Below are 13,286 nucleotides of genomic sequence, written 5' to 3'. Positions count from 1 at the left end.
ATGCTGAAGCCAGTCTAGTGCTCAATAATACTGGGTGAGGTAAGAGCATTGAAGGATACTGGTTTATATCTACGGCACTCACACGCCATGCACGACTATCCTACGAGGGTGTGAAGGCGCAAGCAGTCGGAGGTTGCAAGCCCAAGCCATGGATGACAACAAGGACAAGTGAGCGGATGTCTATACTATGAGGTAATGCTAATTTAAGCATCTAGATCATCATCATCATCCTCAGCCTGACTATACCCACTGCAGGGCAAAGGCCTCTCCCATATTCCTCCAATTAACCCGGTCCTGTGCGAGCTGCATCCACTTGACCCCTGCAAACTTCTTAATCTCATCCACCCACCTAATTTTCTGCCGCCCCCTGCTACGCTTTCCTCCCCTTGGAATCCAGTTTGTTGCCCTAAGCGACCATCACTTATCCTTTCCTAGCGCTACATGTCCTGCCCATTTCTTCTTCTTGATTTCCGTTAGAATGTCAGTGACTTGAGTTATTTCTCTGACCCACTCTGCACGCTTCCTATCTCTTAACGTTATCCCTGCCATTTTTCTTTCCATAGCCCTCTGCGTTGTCCTCAACTTTAGTAGAACCCTCTTTGTTAGCTTCCACGTTTCAGTCCCATAGGTAAGTACAGGTAAGATGCAGCTGTTGTATGCTTTCCTCTTGAGCGATACCGATAAACTGCTAGTCATAATCTGGGAGTACTTGCCAAATGTGCTCCATCCCAGTCTTATTCTCCTTGTTATTTCCTTTTCATGGTCCGGATCTGCTGTTACTACCTGTCCTAAATAGATATATTCGCCTACTACTTGCAGTACTTCGCTACCTAACGTAAACTGTTTTTCCTTCCATAGGCTATTAAACATTACCTTAGTCTTCTGCATATTGATTTTCAAGCCTACTTTTTTACTTTTCCTGTCTAGGTCATCATTCTTTGCAATTCATCCCCTGAGTTACTTAGCAAGGCAATGTCATCAGCGAATCGCAGATTACTGAGGTATTCTCCATCTACTCTTATCCCTAACTGCTCCCATTCTAGATGTCTTCTTTCTTGGATTCTAGCATCTAGATGTCACTGCATAAATTGTTCATGGTTTTTTGTGCACCTATTTCTGCTTACAGCTTTTTCTTTGCTTGTAATGTAAATTATTTGTGTTTATTTGATGAATCCCTCCCTATGTAATGCCCGCAAAGGCCCTTAGGGTATTTGAAATAAATAAACAAATAAATAAATAAATATGGGTGTGTAGTGCTAACAGTAAGTGCTGGAGTAGCTCGGTGCAGTAAGCAGCCAACAAGTGTGGCAGTTACGAGACGTAGTGTTGGGTTGAGTGCTGGGGTATTATAGCGTATAAGTGTGTATTGCAACCCAGATTCAATTTCAGTTTGGTGGAATGACTATACAGGTAATTCATTGGGTATAGGGTGTGGCATGTCCAGACGATACCAAAGACAATGGCAACAATGTGGCCTCACAGACTGACACTCATATGTTTTAATTGCTGCTATAAATGTTTTTCAGTCACTTAACAAATTGCTATTCATAGCAGAAACAATACTCATGCACTGAAAAATAAAATGAAAATACTGAATATAATACACATATATTCAGTACTGCATATGTACTGTATATGTAGGGAGCCAAGGATGCGAAAGTTGTCCAGAATAAACGAGCGGCTGTGTCTCCAAGACTGCTGACAGTAAAAACAAGAAATGGCATAGACACATGTAAACACTGAAATGAAGTGAGTGCTCTACCAAGCAGCATTGCATAATGAGATATCAGTCCAAGTTTATAGTCTACTAACACGTATACAGTAACAAGGCAGCTGCAAGTGACCTGAAGGAAGTTAAGCAAGCTACCCTGGCCGCATTTTGGCAGCTCGCTGCATTCGTTACTCTTGGCCTCAAGCGAACTACTGTATATTGTGTCATAGTGTATATATATTTTTTTTATTTTTACCTACCCTGTCCTTTCTCCCTATCGTTCACCTCTTTGATTTCCTCTACCCCTTCCTCGCTATCCCTTCAATTCCACCGCCCCTGTTCAGGTGCTTCAGATATCAGATACCGGGGCTGGCAAACATCTTTTCTTTCCTTTTGTATATGTAATAAAATAACCACTAAAACAACAAATGCTGCTAATGCTAATCATCTTAAATTAGAATCAGATAAGCAGCAAGCTGACACAGTATAGTGCCTACGTTGTCGTGTAGCATTGTTGCAAGTTCCTGTTAGAAAAAAAAAATGTATTTGCGCAAAGCTTTGTTGGAAAGAATTTCATTCCTTCCAAAGTCATTTTTTTATACTGCTTATATATCAATACATGTTCTGATAAAACACATGAGTTTCGCACCGTCTCCAGATTGCTTTCCAAAGCTAGAAGGTGGCATCCATGCCACAGAGATATAAGTAATTGACAAATTGCACGCTAATTTCGATCTGTCATATCTGCAAGCTCAAAAACAATTAAGTACCAGGTTGCTGTTTAGCTTAATTCACTGCTGAATGACATCTCCCGCATTGATTTCGAGGACAAAAATGGACACGACACCCACCTACCGCTGCACTCGGCGCACTATGTCAAAACACAACAGCAATGACAATGGCTTACATGAGAAGCGACGGCCGATGTCAGATCGTTGACGCAGACATCGCAAATTTGCTCGGTACCCATGAATCGAACGTCCGACTTTTGCAGTTGAATGGTTTAATGTTAAGGGTGCGTTGCACTACCTCCGCTGCAGCAAACCCACGCCAATAAACTGAGAGACTTTACAAACACTGCCCGAATGCGCCGACGACACCGTCGTCCAGAGCTCGTCAATCCAAAAGCTCTGGACGCCGTCGGCGACAACGAGGAAAGAGCCGAAAAGCCCGCCAGCCCGCCACGAATCTGGGGACAAATTCAGACTCAACTAGGCACATAATAGTCAGCATTTAGGTACTTTGTAAAAACATGGCGTTCAATGCGTTTGGGGAAATCTAGGGACAAACTTTTAGCCGAAAAAACCCTATTCATGGCGGGTTTTAGTCTCGCCCCTTTATTCTCCTAGCCTCCGGCGCGCGCGTTAGCAGTACATAGCAATGCGGTGTGGAATTTTTCTCGCTTTACGCGCGCGCTGTCACGAAATTAATTGCACTTTAGCCTTCGTATATTGCTGTTAAGTAGTGATAGCAGTGAGCAGAAACTATGTAGCACCAGTGACAAGGAATTTAACGAAGCTGTGGCGAAAAGAACTGATTCCCACTGTTTTGCTTCAGGCTGGCGCACCGGCGGGTCCGGGCGCGCCAAAAGCATTGTTTTTTCCGCACTAGGAGACGACGAGTTGGGAGAAAAGTTTGAGCGGAACTACGCGAAACATGCGAAGGGACGATGAGAGTCTCGAACTATCAGCAGTGCGTGAGCACCGTTCTGAAGCACACCTCATATTGTGCGACTACGTTCATGTAATCGAGGGTTGAAGCAATTGAAGTCGTTATATCTCCCGGTGCTATACCGACGCTGCTTCCGGGGTGTCCAGCCTAGCTCTCAGTTAAAACACTTAAACGGAGGAACGAAAGGAAAATATCTGCTTGTGAAACAATTCCACCTCGAAGCAAGAAGCAGTGTCAGGACGTGAACAGCGCTGACAAACGAACATATCAAGAGCCGAGATAGCTGGCTGCTACAGAATAATCGCCTTTCTCGCTTCAGGCGCTCCGTGGCATTCGCCGAGCTGGTGCCGCATCGAGGACGAACGTTTCTTCTATTATTGCTACGTCTGAAAATGCAAGCAATATCTTGTGATTACGCATGAGCGAGCTGTGGTTTTCAAGCCTGTCGGAGGCAAAGCTGAGTGATATGCACAGAAAAACAGTTGTGACGCTGCAGCTGTACTGCAGGATGTCGAAGCAGCTTGTATTTGCAAGGGATCAATGACGGATGATAAATATAGGCAAATGTTGCCGGACTTGTGCAACTGCACTGGACTGATTGCAGGCAATTAAAATTAGTATTAATTACATACCTGTGAATAAAAATTCAACTTGCTACAGCATCGTCATGTAGTTTTTAATAGCTCGTGTCAAGTACAACTGCACTGCACAGATCCAGACGGCCATCGACGTCCGACGGTCGACCAACGGACGTCCTTTTTCGGACCTTCGGACATCCGACGGAAGTCCGGTTATGTTCGATATACGTACAGCGGACGTCCGTCGGACTATCGTTCGTGGATCCGGATCGCGTCCCACGGACGTCCGACGGGCAGCCGGAGGCGGACATTCGGACGTTTCCCGGAACATGCTTGCAGGGCCCGCTATTGGTGTAAAAACTTGCCAATAACATTCGTGTAAAGCTCAGCAAGCATGTGCCATGGAAATTTCAGTCACATACTAGTGCTCAATGCCTTTGTCGTGAAAGTAAAGCAGACAATAGAATATGCAACAGGTTCAAGTTTCCTGTTGTCTGCTTTACTTTCACACACAAAGCACTGAACAGTAGTGTGCAATTAAAACTTCCATCAAAGAGGCACATATGCTAGCTGAGCTTTACACAAATGCGCCATTCCTGAAAACATGCTAAGTGCATAGGCATACCAGCATGCGAGGTTGTAAAAAAGCTTTTTTTTTTTGCTTTATTGCAAAAACTGCATGCATAAATAGTCTACACTAAAAAAATATCGATGTTAAGGAATGGCATGGTAAAATGCAGGCCAACTGGAGTATTAAGAATCTGCTTGAATAATTTTTTTTTAATTATCCTTGCCCGTGACAGCTCTTCCCTTGGGGAGGTGGTGGAGGAAAAGGTATTTATTGAAACCTAATATTTCGGAATTAGCGAGGAGATGATCGAGTTCTCTGTGGGCGGCCTCCGCAGGCCAGGATTCCAGAAGCAGTTACTATCCTGTGCATTTGCTCGATCAGCTGTTGCTGGTCTTTCAGGCCTAAGATGGAAAGAGCAGGCTGGGCTCCTCCTGCAATAGAAGGGAAAATGAAATTCAAGTTATCTGTGCTGAACTTTGATTACACATCTCCAAGGGCAACTGCCAGTTTCTCTCAATTGCTTTTTCCAGGTGGCACTGTACGCATGCATCTCCATTCAGAACTGTCACATACTATATAGAAAGGTCATATAACTGCAGCAAAACCCATGCAGAATAACAAAAGATACAAACGTAGTTTGACCAGAACCTGGCATTCAGTATTTTAATGTTTTTATGTCGTCTTTTTGAACATGCCACTCTGACCAAACATGGCATGTTATGCTTGCTGCTATGCGCCCTCAGCAATGCCCAAGACATGGAGTGCACATGCAGAGAAACTAAGCATAAAGGATGCTGTATATGAACATAAAGCACAGCCAGAGCATTGCAGTATTACACAGGTATGCATTGGCGGCAGAAACCTGCATTTTGAGCGGTTTAACAGGCAGATTTCTAAAGTCATTGTTCCTGCTCTGAAAAGAAGTGATCAATAATAACATCATTTAAAATAGTTACCTTTTTGTTCTGTAAACTGCACATTTCGCTGGTTTCCATGTGCCCTCTACCGAAGACATTCCCTGGGCGTGTCGGGGGTATATCGACATCAACATCTAGGCTACAAGCGTCTAGAAAGCGTCTCCTTAGAGCAGCTGCGACGAAGTAACTTATCTGATAACATGCAAGCTGCTGCAGCAGAATAAAGATAGACATTTGACATGTGGCTAAAGCCCAATGTGGAAGCATAGCCCGCCGCAGCGATTGCGCAGTGTTCATGCTTCTACAAGAGTTAAAAGTAAAGTTAAAAGTAAAGTTATTTGTTTACCCACAGCACTATATGTGACATTACAATAGCAAGGCTTATAGTCACACAAAACACAAAAAGCTGACAACCACAAGCTCCTGATGTATTACCGGCAGCATGCAGCATGGATGTTAGTTACCGAAATATGGCTGCACAATTCTGGCAACCAGCTGCGCATGTATGTCATGGATTTCTCAAAGACGCACAACAAATTACAAAAAAAATAATGGTATTTATAAATGCAGCCAGCTGTTCACAAGAAACACTGTAGCTTATTTATGGGGAAGGTAGTGGGCGCCAAAGAAACTGCCTTTGTAAAGGCGCCTAATTTGCCCCTATGTAATATCGGGGACAAGTGTGTGGACTACACAAACTGCAATCAAAGCACATAACTTTCACATCAACCAGGAAACTCGGACCATACTTGTCGATGTGAAAGTTGAACGTTAGTTCTTTCATGTGTGCAAGAGAAATAAGGCCACAATTCGTTTACATCGCGATTCTAGTCCAAAATCTACACATACTGTCCAGAGACTTTCACCCCCGCAGTATAAGCCACCACTTGGGTAAGAGATTAGTAAAAGAAGTGTATAAAAGACATTAGTGCTGTTGGACAGCCATAGCTATAAAAATGGTATTGACATTGGAGTACTGCCTTAAGGCGGGGCCTAGGGCATTACAAAAGCAAGAGTTAGTGTCTGCTGGTCCTCATTTGAACGAACAAAAACAGGGGGGGGGGGGGGGGGGGGGAAGAAATCTACCTCAACTACATGTTTTGAGTGACACCAAGCCGCAGTTAGTATTAAAAATATCGCACAGTTTTGTGGAAGATTTGGGAGCGCTTTGCTGCTTTCTTACAGGACTAGACAAAAGAGCTCACCATCTTCAGAAAGGCACGTTATATAGAAATGAAAATAGTGAATTTACTGCATCTGGCCACAACAACTTGCACACGGAGAGGAAGATGAACTGAAAATTTTATACATGAATGTACGTATTTACAACAGGTGAAACAATGACCATGATCTATGCCGAAGAGGAAAGAGATCAAAATTTAGCTCAGAACGAGTTCTCCAGGCCGCGGGGCCGTTTCATTAACTTCGGGACTCCGCCCACATTTCTCATCCCCAATGACAACGAACTCACACATGACTGGCTAACAAACATTTTGGCATGTCTTTCCACTTTCATGAGTTCTTCACCCTCTCCCTAATACAAGCAATGCAAAAGGGACAACAAATTCGTTTCACAACAAACAGAATTTAGGGAATGGACCTCGAAATGATTGGCTCACTAGGTCACATGCCAAACTCTCTCCCCTAAGAAAAAAAAAAAATTAGAACCCATCAAAACGGTGTCCCACGTGCGCAACCATTGCCCAAAGCTTGCATCCTTGGCAGCTCCTTTTACAGGGCAATTATTGCAATTATTGGCGTCCGAGTCAGCACCATTGCGGACCACATCAGAAGAGCCAACCCACATCCTCCCGCTCCGCATCATACTGTCACTGTTACACACTTGCCCTTTTTCAACGCCGCCATCTCCCACCATTGTTGACATCCAGGGTTGGAATCCTCAACGAGACCCCACTCAGCGCGCCTGCACTGAATAATTGTCACTTTTATGGGCTCCCCAACAAGGAAGCGGGCCTTACACCCTTCAACCTGACAGTGTTTTTTCTTTGAACGATAAGCAGTTCCAAAAGAGGTGCTCGTTTCAAAGCTGTGCTGCCTCCGGGTCATGGGTCCAGTCAGCGTACTAAGGACCCCTTAGTACGCTTAGTACTAAGGACCCCTTAGTTGTATACTGTTCGTAAAGCTCCTTAAATAAAAATGAGCCCCCTACATGACACAGCAACGAGAACAAACTGCCTGTCCCCGCGTCTTCGAGTGCGACAGCAAAGTCCTCGGTAGAGGGGACTTCTTTCCCTCTCTGCCTACGTTTCCGTTAAGCACTGTAGCTGCTGTAGCTGCCTCTCTGTGCGCGTCTCTCCGTTTCCTGTCCGAGGGCAAGTGGGAGACGGCCGCAGCTGGGCATTGAACAGGTGACCCAAAAAGAGCAGACTAATAATGGTGCCTAGCATACCCACCGATCCCTTACAGAAATCATTAAAGAAATGAAAGCAACACACCAGATAACGCTACAATGTTTCTAAGTGCAAAGTCGACAACTCCAAGTCATATAAATATATGTACATCTCCGCACATTAACTAGACAGAAACAGTGCAGAGTAAACTAATAATTCAGTGTCTAGCAACACTATTAAAAGGGGATAAAGGCCACGGGGGGCTGCGATTATTAGTACCGTTTTGCCTTTAAACTACAATAACATACTTGTTGCAAGCTTAAAATCAAAGATTCACACCTGTCCCACCCACAGCAATGGAACACACATCTGACTCAAGTCTGCAGGGAAAGAGCAAGCTAGACTATTGCAGACGCACCCTTGGTTATTTTTCTGGCATTTCTGAGGGTGAAGAATCTGACTTGTCAGTAGCATGTATATGAATAAGAATCCTATGACAGTAAATGCATCAGATTTTCTGGAGTGGCTTTTCTTTGCTGACCACATATGAGGTGAGCTATAATTTATCCAACTTGGCCTAGGTTTATTCTATGAATAACAAAGCTATAGCAGGTACACAGTCGTCCACTCAGGCTGAACATGCGAGTGCGTGGCATGCACTTTTTGAGATGCCACTGCATCCATCACAGCTGCACACCGTAGCAAAGAGGCAGACAGCGTGAAGTACCAGCCTCTAGTCCCTCTACCACCACTGGGGTCCCAAACTAGGGACCCCTTGTTTTTGTCAGGACAGGCCCCCTCAGGGTCAGCTAGTGAGTAACCTCCTGTATTTGTATCTGATGGCAATGTTTTCCACCACCACCCACAATACGCAGCTGCGCATCATAGCAGATGTGAAGCAACAGTTCCTGGTCCTTCTATGCATAAGCCACTTTGCCTTGATGCATGCCTGCGCACCATAGTAAAGAGGCAGACGACATGACGCACCAGCTCATGGTACCTTTACACATGAGCCCCCCCACTGTACTTCAATACGCACCATAGCAAATATACAGACTACACCACACAGCAGCTTCTGGTCCCTCTATGCATAAGCCATTTTGCCTCAATACGCACCTGCGTACCTGAGCGAAGAGGCAGACGTGAAGCTGCAGCTCCTGGGCCCTCCATGCACCAGCCACTTAGCATCAATGCACGGCTGTGCACTGTAGTAAAGAGGCGAAGAACGTTAAGCAGCAGCTCCTGGTCCCTCTACACATCAGCCATTTTGCCTCGATGTGCATCTGCACACCGTAACAAACAGCCAGATGTGACAAAGAAGCTCCTGGTTTCTCTACACATAAACCACTTTGCCTCAATGCACGTCTGCACACCGGAGCAAAGAGGCAGATGACGTGAAGCTGGAGCGGCTAGTCCCTCTACGCACAAGCCCTTAGCCTTGATGCATGGCTGTGACGGATGCATTGCTATTTTGCAAACTGCATGCCACACATTCCCATTCAAGCTAAGAGTGGACGACTGTGTAAACGTAAAATACTGGTTATTTACTTCAACGGACAATGACAAAAAGTAACATGGTGGACAATGTAAAAAGAATTTGCTGCATAAAGTTTGTTGAAACCAGTTCTACATCCTACATGTAAACAAGCTAAAACCTTAATGTCGAAGGGATGTCCTGTGTGTTTAAAATCATCACACTCAAACAACTTCAACACTGACAATCATGATTCAATATTAATAATATAGATAATGATACAATACTCACTTTTAGCCATACCAAAGAAATGAGAATGCAAAGGGATGTTGCTGTTTTTCCCCCGTGGATGACAGTTTTCCATGTTCAAAGTGCTGCTTCCTGTTGGCTTACGAAATCGGCTACAGCAAATGGCATCTGAAAAATTTTTGGAAGCCTCATGCTAGTATTCAACGAGAAAAGCATTGCCATACAGAAGCAGAACACAAATACTTTTACAACACACTAAAAGCACCAACTGCAGTGCTGTTTTTAGGATGACTAGGTAGAGGTTTTGCTGTAGCAAGCCAAATGTTAGCCTTCAATAAGGAAAGCATTCCCATACAGAAACAGAACACAAAAACTTTTACAACACATTAAAAGCATCAATTGCACAAATGCTTGTAAGATGACCAGGTACAGGTTTCTGCTATAGCCCACATCATGTGACCAGCAGTTATCAGAAGCCTTGTATGTGAGCATGATGCCCTAGATTCAATTTATGGCTATCACTGTATTAACAAGCATGGGTTTAAAGCTACTTTAATATGATAATCTAAGAACATGGTAAGAGCTTTCAGTGCAAGACATAAGCTCAGTATCATGCACTATAAGGTGCTGCATGGCTCTAGTGTAGCTTTGGCATTATCTCGCTGTCAATAATGCAATGAAGTTCTGAGGAGCCTTTGAATATCTGTAAGGACAAAGCAACAACAATTTTGTTTTCATCTCACTTTTGCTCAACTCGTTTGTTTTTTTGTTTTGTTTTTTTGAGCCCGCGGCTTGCATGGCCTCCCAGTATGCCTGTTTTGCATAAAAGAAGGCGTTGCAGGCACCAGAGCTCACAGCCCAACTGTATCGCGGCGGCGGTATGTCAAATTCCTGCCAGAACCGCGCAGAACAACGGGTCAAGAAAAAGACAAGTGCTGACTTTTTTTTTTTTTTTCTCTCATCTCCTTGTTTGGTTGTTCTGCGCGGTTCGGTCCCACATGCATAACCAACATGCGCAAGGTGCTGTCCTGGTTTGTCAAAGCTGAAGGAGAGTACTAAACCTTTAGTTATTTAGTAGCTACAGCCGTTCCTTCTAGAAACTGTAGTTGCCGTAAAGCTCGAGAGAGAAAGATCAGCGGCTGTCCATTAAAAAAAGAAAAAGAGAAAAAAAAAAAAAAAAAAAACCTCGCGACGTTTTCACAAGTGTAGGCATGTCGCACGATGGGCTCGAGGAGTGCAAAAGTTTTCTCGTATAGTTTTTACAACTCAGCACGTTGCGCATGGTTAACAAATTAACTCATTTAAAGCTCGGGCAGGCACTCCTTTATCAGAGACAGAGAAGTTGCGCGGCTTACTGGCGCAGCGTCCAGTAATGCCGAGAAAGATGGCCCTCAGACTTGAGGCTGCACTTTAGTTAGTCGGCGCGGAGCCATCCTGTCAGTCTCGCCTAAAACACTCGACCGTTCGGCTGCCCAAAAGCTCACCACTATCGGTGCATCGAAAAGTTCCACTAAAGAAACAAAAGTTGGGTGAAATACTTACTTTGGAATCGGCGGGTGAACAAAGTGTGCCAGCCGCACCAAGCCACAGCAAAAACAATGCTAGCAGTGCATTACAGCCGTAGGTATTTGTAACTGCGCAGAAAATGCAGAACACGGAAACGTGAAGCCATCTTCCATGACTAAACGTCAACTTGTCAGGTGGATTGGATTGGCTCATTTCAGATTTTTTTGAGGATAGATTCGGTTTCACTCTTTTTGAGCTTGCTGCTTGCTGCGTCTGTTCAGCCACTGATTAAAATTTCACCGAAGCATCATGATAGAAAAATGTTTAATGGTCATTTAACTTTTAATCAAAAATTTTTGATGGAAGAATTCAACGATGAAACATGCGGAAAATAAAAAAAAAACTGTTTAATGGAAACGCTTTCTATCGCATCGATTCGCTCTGGCATCATATAATGCAGACTTGACGGCATTACTGATTTATACGCAGTTCAGACGAGCACGACGACTACAAACTATATCATAGCTGTGTAAAAGCAAATCCAGTGGCGGACGTACGGCGGCTGTCCGCTGGGCGAACAGATTCGACCATCCGCTTTCGTACGTACGCCGGAATTCCGGCGGACGTCCGAAATCGGCCGCCGAGTTGCGGCCGAGTTCGGCTGTCCGTCGGACGTCAGTGGCCGTCTGGGATATATATGTTAATTAATAATTGTGAATAAAACTGAACTTTCTTCTATGCAATCGTCATATATCATTGTATTATAGTGCAGGCTTAATTCGTTAATTAGGAATAAATACTTAAAGGAGTATAGACACGTACATTTTCTGTTCCGGTATTTTTGCTTTAATCGATCCACAGTGGTCCAAAACAGAGGGACTGCGACCCAAAAGCCCCAGCACAAACCAATTAATTTGTTATCAGTGCATTTATCAAGGCCAGTTTCGGTTTCGATCTCTCCAGACACGAGCGCGCGATGACGTCAAAGATACGAGAACGCCACACGAGCGCCCCTTACTGGCAAAGTTGGTGATCACGTAAACACAAAATCTGATGACGCATTCGGGTCGCGTTTTTCGTCTGCTTACTGTCGCACGTGCACGAAAATGTCGTCGAGCAGCGTTTCAGCGTAGCATAATTAGTACTGCGACGTTGCTTCGCCCAATAGCGTGGATGTTGCTAACATTGCCGGGCACTTTAATCCTGACGCGCTCGCATGCGACTCAATTGACGAAGCTGGAATCAGCAGCAGCCACGAAAGCTTGGTGGGTTGACGCGCAGGAAATGTCAACTGGTAGGAATGTTGAACAAAGGAACCGTAAAGATGCTGCTTTATCAGTCCGGTTGACCAACTCTGTGAGCCAAGCTGTTCTAAAAAAAATGTTTTAGTAATGACGCGATCAGCCACCGTAACCCGTAAGCTCTCCCGATGGCTCCCGTGCTCACGCCTGTTCACGCGCTGATTGGTCCCGACGCGGCAGGCATGCGTGCCGCCGTCCAAGCATGTGGCGCCATCTGGCGCAGTCAAGGCAATCTGGATGCGTAAAGCCGTGGCCGCCGCGATCGGCTCCCAAGTCATAGCTGCCTCAAACCGCTATCGGTACTCTAGCTATCGCTAATCGCTGTTCATTCGCTTACATAACTATTTGTACAAATGACTATCAGTCACGATTAAAGCGAGCAGAAGCGGAGTTCTTTCTCAGGGCACGGCCGGAAGTGGCGGCGGCGCTGTTCGAGTCCGGCCATGTGTCGTCACTGCTCTTTGCTTTGCCGACTCCACGTCAGAGTTGTTTGATGACGTCATGTTGTTTACCTATGTACACGTTTTCGTCACAGAGATGTCGATGCCAATGGGTTTTGAAAAACGGAGTACTTGCCTGGCTTGTTTTTAAAATCAAATTAAAATATCTTCGCGGAAACGTGCAAGGTTGGGATTGCTTGGGGAGCATCTCTGTATAACCAGGAAAGCAATCGTATTCCTTCCGACGCTTCAAAAAATGGTGTCTATACTCCTTTAACTTTAAGCCCCAACATCGTCATGTTGGATAGCTTCTGTTGAGTATCAGTGCTGCGGGCAAACTATAAGTTTTAATTAGTTGCCAAAAAAGTTACTTGTGATTTGATACTGAACTTTATGCTGCAGTTTCACGTCATATATCGATGTATATACCTTATCTCAATTACGATTGAACTAATTGCAGGTCCTAATTAAGTGCCATTAGTTATTTGTAACAAAAAAAATAATACGAGCAACTCAT

At 44.6% G+C, this 13,286-nt stretch overlaps 1 long non-coding RNA gene across 2 annotated transcripts; it reads right to left on the bottom strand.

Moving 5' to 3' along the window:
• Positions 1–4,719: 4,719 nt before the first annotated feature.
• Positions 4,720–11,206, bottom strand: LOC146205195 (uncharacterized). Of its 2 annotated transcripts, none has more exons than XR_014704149.1 (3): positions 11,065–11,206; positions 9,565–9,690; positions 4,720–4,962 (listed from the first exon to the last, which is right to left on the bottom strand). It is a non-coding gene; the product is annotated as an uncharacterized LOC146205195 (long non-coding RNA). The 2 variants fall into 2 exon arrangements; XR_014704150.1 differs by lacking the exon at positions 4,720–4,962 and adding an exon at positions 8,909–9,082.
• Between the last annotated feature and the right edge of the window lie 2,080 nt (positions 11,207–13,286).

The sequence above is a fragment of the Amblyomma maculatum genome, chromosome 1 (genome assembly GCF_055883805.1).
Source record: "Amblyomma maculatum isolate TAMU_Amacu chromosome 1, ASM5588380v1, whole genome shotgun sequence".
Classification (NCBI taxonomy): domain Eukaryota; kingdom Metazoa; phylum Arthropoda; class Arachnida; order Ixodida; family Ixodidae; genus Amblyomma; species Amblyomma maculatum.
The sequence above is the reverse complement of the archived record's forward strand: the minus strand, read 5'-3'. Positions and strand labels throughout refer to the sequence as shown.